The sequence below is a fragment of the Camellia sinensis genome, chromosome 12, assembly GCF_055761805.1.
Source record: "Camellia sinensis isolate YWXY chromosome 12, ASM5576180v1, whole genome shotgun sequence".
NCBI classification, from domain to species: Eukaryota; Viridiplantae; Streptophyta; class Magnoliopsida; order Ericales; family Theaceae; genus Camellia; species Camellia sinensis.
Window position 1 is genome coordinate 19,855,926 of NC_138972.1, and position 6,545 is coordinate 19,862,470.

Here is a 6,545-nt window from a genome sequence, read left to right on the forward strand (position 1 = left end):
GTGCACAAGATGGCGCGATAAAATGCATGCAAAATGCAAGTACTGTGCACAAAACTGCGCAACGAGGTGCGCAAGATGGCGCGATAACATGCATGCAAAATGCAAGTAGTGTGCACAAAACTGCGCAACGAGGTGCACAAGATGGCGCGATAAAATGCATGCAAAATGCAAGTAGTGTGCCCACAACTGCGCAATGGGGTGCGCAAGATAGCGCGATAAAATGCATGCAAAATGCAAATAGTATGCACAAAACTGCGCAATGAGGTGCGCAAGATGGCGCGATAAAATGCCTGCAAAATGCAAATAGAGTGCACAAAACTGCGCGATGAGTTGCGCAAGATGGCGCGATAAAATACTTGCAAAATGCAAGTAGAGTGCACAAAACTGCGCCATGAGGTGCGCAAGATAGCGCGATAAAATTCGTGCAAAATGAAAGTAGAGTGCACAAAACTGCACAATGAGGTGCGCAAGATGGCGCGATAAAATGCATGCAAAATGCAAGTAGTGTGCACAAAACTGCGCAATGAGGTGCGCAAGATAGCGCGATAAAATGCATGCAAAATGCAACAAGTGTGCACAGAACGGCGCAATGAGGTGCGCAAGATGGCGCGATAAAATGGATGCAAAATGCAAGTAGTGTGCACAAAACTGCGAAATGAGGTGCGCAAGATAGCGCGATAAAATGCATGCAAAATGCAACAAGTGTGCACAGAACGGCGCAATGAGGTGCGCAAGATGGCGCGATAAAATGGATGCAAAATGCAAGTAGTGTGCACAAAACTGCGCAATGAGATGCGAAAGATAGCGCGATAAAATGCATGCAAAATGCAAGTAGTTTGCACAAAACTGCGCAATAAGGTGCGCAAGATAGCGCGATAAAATGCGTGCAAAATGCAAGTAGTGTGCACAGAACTTCGCAATGAGGTGCACAAGATAGCGCGATAAAATTCGTGCAAAATGCAAGTTGTGTGCACAAAACTGCGCAATGAGGTACGCAAGATAGCGCGATAAAATGCATGCAAAATGCAAGCAGTGTGCACAAAACTGCGCAATGAGGTGCACAAGATAGCGCGATAAAATGTTTGCAAAATGCAAGTAGTGTGCACAAAACTGCGCAATGAGGTGCGCAAGATGGCGCGATAAGATGCATGCAAAATGCAAGTAGAGTGCACAAAACTGCGCAATGAGGTGCGCAAGATCGCGAGATAAAATGCATGCGAAATGCAAGTAGTGTGCACAAAACTGCGCAATGAGGTGCGCAAGATAGCGCGATAAAATGCTTGTAAAATGCAAGTAGTGTGCACAAAACTGCGCAATGAGGTGCGAAAGTTAGCGCGATAAAATGCATGCAAAATGCAAGTCGTTTGCACAAAACTGCGCAATAAGGTGCGCAAGATAGCGCGATAAAATGCGTGCAAAATGCAAGTAGTGTGCACAAAACTGCGCAATGAGGTGCGAAAGTTAGCGCGATAAAATGCATGCAAAATGCAAGTCGTTTGCACAAAACTGCGCAATAAGGTGCGCAAGATAGCGCGATAAAATGCGTGCAAAATGCAAGTAGTGTGCACAAAACTTCGCAATGAGGTGCGCAAGATGGCGCGATAAAATGCCTGCAAAATGCAAGTAGTGTGCACAAAACTGCGCAATGAGGTGCGCAAGATGGCGCGATAACATGCATGCAAAATGCAACTAGAGTGCACAAAACTGCGCAATGAGGTGCGCAAGATAGCGCGATAAAATGCATGCAAAATGCAAGCAGTGTGCACAAAACTGCGCAACGAGGTGCGCAAGATGGCGCGATAAAATGCATGCAAAATGCAAGTAGTGTACCCACAACTGCGCAATGGGGTGCTCAAGATAGGGCGATAAAATGCATGCAAAATGCATGTAGTGTGCACAAAACTGCGCAATGAGGTGCGCAAGATGGCGCGATAAAATGCCTGCAAAATGCAAGTAGAGTGCACAAAACTGCGCGATGAGTTGCGCAAGATGGCGTGATAAAATACTTGCAAAATGCAAGTAGAGTGCACAAAACTGCGCAATGAGGTGCGCAAGATGGCGCGATAAAATGCATGCAGAATGCAAGTAGTGTGCACAAAGCTGCGCCATGAGGTGCGCAGGATGGCGCGATAAAATGCATGCAAAACCCAAGTAGAGTGCAGAAAACTGCGCAATGAGGTGCGCAAGATAGCGTCATAAAATGCATGCAAAATGCAAGTAGTGTGCACAAAACTGCGCAATGAGGTGCGTAAGATGGCTCGATAAAATGCATGCAAAATGCAAGTAGTGTGCACAAAACTGCGCAATGAGGTGCGCAAGATAGCGCGATAAAATGCGTGCAAAATGCAAGTAGTGTGCACAAAACTGCGCAATGAGGTGTGCAAGATAGCGCGATAAAATTCATGCAAAATGCAACTAGTGTGCACAGAACAGCGCAATGAGGTGCGCAAGATGGCGCGATAAAATGCATGCAAAATGCAAGGAGAGTGCACAAAACTGCGCAATGAGGTGCGCAAGATAGCGCGATAAAATGCATGCAAAATGCAAGTAGTGTGCACAAAACTGCGCAATGAGGTGCGCAAGATAGCGCGATAAAATGCATGCAAAATGCAAGTAGTGTGCACAAAACTACGCAATGAGGTGCGCAAGATGGCGCGATAAAATTCATGCAAAATGCAAGGAGAGTGCACAAAACTGCGCAATGAGGTGCGCAAGATAGCGCGATAAAATGCATGCAAAATGCAAGTAGTGTGCACAAAACTGCGCATTGAGGTGCGCAAGATAGCGCGATAAAATGCAAGCAAAATGCAAGTAGTGTGCACAAAACTGCGCAATGAGGTGCGCATGATGGCGCGATAACATGCATGCAAAATGCAAGTAGAGTGCACAAAACTGCGCAAGGAGGTGCGCAAGATAGCGCGATAAAATGCATGCAAAATGCAAGTAGTGTGCACAAAACTGCGCAATGAGGTGCGCAAGATTGCGCGATAAAATGCATGCAAAATGCAAGTAGTGTGCACAAAACTGCGCAATGAGGTGCGCAAGATAGCGCGATAAAATGCATGCAAAATGCAACAAGTGTGCACCGAACAGCGCAATGAGGTGCGCAAGATGGCGCGATAAAATGCATGCAAAATGCAAGTAGTGTGCACAAAACTGCGCAATGAGGTGCGAAAGATAGCGCGATAAAATGCGTGCAAAATGCAAGTAGTTTGCACAAAACTGCGCAATAAGGTGCGCAAGATAGCGCGATAAAATGCGTGCAAAATGCAAGTAGTGTGCACAGAACTTCGCAATGAGGTGCACAAGATAGCGCGATAAAATGCGTGCAAAATGCAAGTAGTGTGCACAAAACAGCGCAATGAGGTGCGGAAGATAGCGCGATAAAATGCATGCAAAATGAAAGTAGTGTGCACAAAACTGCGCAATGAGGTGCGCAAGATAGCGCGATAAAATGCTTGCAAAATGCAAGTAGTGTGCACAAAACTGCGCAATGAGGTGCGCAAGATGGCGCGATAAAATGCATGCAAAATGCAAGTAGAGTGCACAAAACTGCGCAATGAGGTGCGCAAGATCGCGCGATAAAATGCATGCAAAATGCAAGTAGTGTGCACAAAACTGCGCAATGAGGTGCGAAAGTTAGCGCGATAAAATGCGTGCAAAATGCAAGTCGTTTGCACAAAACTGCGCAATAAGGTGCGCAAGATAGCGCGATAAAATGCGTGCAAAATGCAAGTAGTGTGCACAAAACTTCGCAATGAGGTGCGCAAGATGGCGCGATAAAATGCCTGCAAAATGCAAGTAGTGTGCACAAAACTGCGCAATGAGGTACGCAAGATGGCGCGATAACATGCATGCAAAATGCAACTAGAGTGCACAAAACTGCGCAATGAGGTGCGCAAGATAGCGCGATAAAATGCATGCAAAATGCAAGTAGTGTGCACAAAACTGCGCAACGAGGTGCGCAAGATGGCGAGATAAAATGCATGCAAAATGCAAGTAGTGTGCCCACAACTGCGCAATGGGGTGCCAAAGATAGGGCGATAAAATGCATGCAAAATGCATGTAGTGTGCACAAAACTGCGCAATGAGGTGCGCAACATGGCGCGATAAAATGCCTGCAAAATGCAAGTAGAGTGCACAAAACTGCGCGATGAGTTGCGCAAGATGGCGTGATAAAATACTTGCAAAATGCAAGTAGAGTGCACAAAACTGCGCAATGAGGTGCGCAAGATGGCGCGATAAAATGCATGCAGAATGCAAGTAGTGTGCACAAAGCTGCGCAATGAGGTGCGCAGGATGGCGCGATAAAATGCATGCAAAATGCAAGTAGTGTGGACAAAACTGCGCAATGATGTGCGTAAGATGGCTCGATAAAATGCATGCAAAATGCAAGTAGTGTGCACAAAACTGCGCAATGAGGTGCGCAAGATAGCGCGATAAAATGCGTGCAAAATGCAAGTAGTGTGCACAAAACTGCGCAATGAGGTGCGCAAGATAGCGCGATAAAATTCATGCAAAATGCAACTAGTGTGCACAGAACAGCGCAATGAGGTGCGCAAGATGGCGCGATAAAATGCATGCAAAATGCAAGGAGAGTGCACAAAACTGCGCAATGAGGTGCGCAAGATAGCGCGATAAAATGCATGCAAAATGCAAGTAGTGTGCACAAAACTGCGCAATGAGGTGCGCAAGATGGCGCGATAAAAAGCATGCAAAATGCAAGTGGTGTGCACAAAACTACGCAATGAGGTGCGCAAGATGGCGCGATAAAATGCATGCAAAATGCAAGGAGAGTGCACAAAACTCCGCAATGAGGTGCGCAAGATAGCGCGATAAAATGCATGCAAAATTCAAGTAGTGTGCACAAAACTTCGCAATGAGGTGCGCAAGATAGCGCGATAAAATGCATGCAAAATGCAAGTAGTGTGCACAAAACAGCGCAATGAGGTGCGCAAGATGGCGCGATAACATGCATGCAAAATGCAAGTAGAGTGCACAAAACTGCGCAAGGAGGTGCGCAAGATAGCGCGATAAAATGCATGCAAAATGCAAGTAGTGTGCACAAAACTGCGCAATGAGGTGCGCAAGATGGCGCGATAAAATGCATGCAAAATGCAAGTAGTGTGCACAAAACTGCGCAATGAGGTGCGCAAGATAGCGCGATAAAATGCATGCAAAATGCAACAAGTGTGCACAGAACAGCGCAATGAGGTGCGCAAGATGGCGCGATAAAATGCATGCAAAATGCAAGTAGTTTGCACAAAACTGCGCAATAAGGTGCGAAAGATAGCGCGATAAAATGCGTGCAAAATGCAAGTAGTTTGCACAAAACTGCGCAATCAGGTGCGCAAGATAGCGCGATAAAATGCGTGCAAAATGCAAGTAGTGTGCACAGAACTTCGCAATGAGGTGCGCAAGATAGCGCGATAAAATGCATGCAAAATGCAACTAGTGTGCACAGAACAGCGCAATGAGGTGCGCAAGATGGCGCGATAAAATGCATGCAAAATGCAAGTAGTGTGCACAAAACTGCGCAATGAGGTGCGCGAGATAGCGCGATAAAATGCATGCAAAATGCAAATAGTGTGCAAAAAACTACGCAATAAGGTGCGCCAGATGGCGCGATAAAATGCATGCAAAATGCAAGCAGAGTGCACAAAACTGCGCAGTGAGGTGCGCAAGATGGCGCGATAAAATGGATGCAAAATGCAAGTAGTGTGCACAAAACTGCGCAATGAGGTGCGCAAGATAGCGCGATAAAATGCATGCAAAATGCATGCAAAATGCACAAAACTGCGCAATGAGGTGCGCAAGATGGCGCGATAAAATGCATGCAAAATGCAAGTAGTGTGCACAAAACTGCGCAATGAGGTGCGCAAGATGGGGCGATAACATGCATGCAAAATGAAAGTAGAGTGCACAAAACTGCGCAAGGAGGTGCGCAAGATAGCGCGATAAAATGCATTCAAAATGCAAGTAGTGTGCACAAAACTGCGCAACGAGGTGCGCAAGATGGCGCGATAAAATGCATGCAAAATGCAAGTAGTGTGCCCACAACTGCGCAATGGGGTGCGCAAGATAGGGCGATAAAATGCATGCAAAATGCAAGTAGTGTGCACAAAACTGCGCAATGAGGTGCGCAAGATGGCGCGATAAAATGCATGCAAAATGCAAGGAGTGTACACAAAACTGTGCAATGAGGTGCGCAAGATAGCGCGATAAAATGCATGCAAAATGCAACAAGTGTGCACAGAACAGCGCAATGAGGTGCGCAAGATGGCGCGATAAAATGCATGCAAAATGCAAGTAGTGTGCACAAAACTGCGCAATGAGGTGCGAAAGATAGCGCGATAAAATGCGTGCAAAATGCAAGTAGTTTGCACAAAACTGCACAATAAGGTGCGCAAGATAGCGCGATAAAATGCGTGCAAAATGCAAGTAGTGTGCACAGAACTTCGCAATGAGGTGCCCAAGATAGCGCGATAAAATGCGTGCAAAATGCAAGTAGTGTGCCCAAAACAGCGCAATGAGGTGCGCAAGAT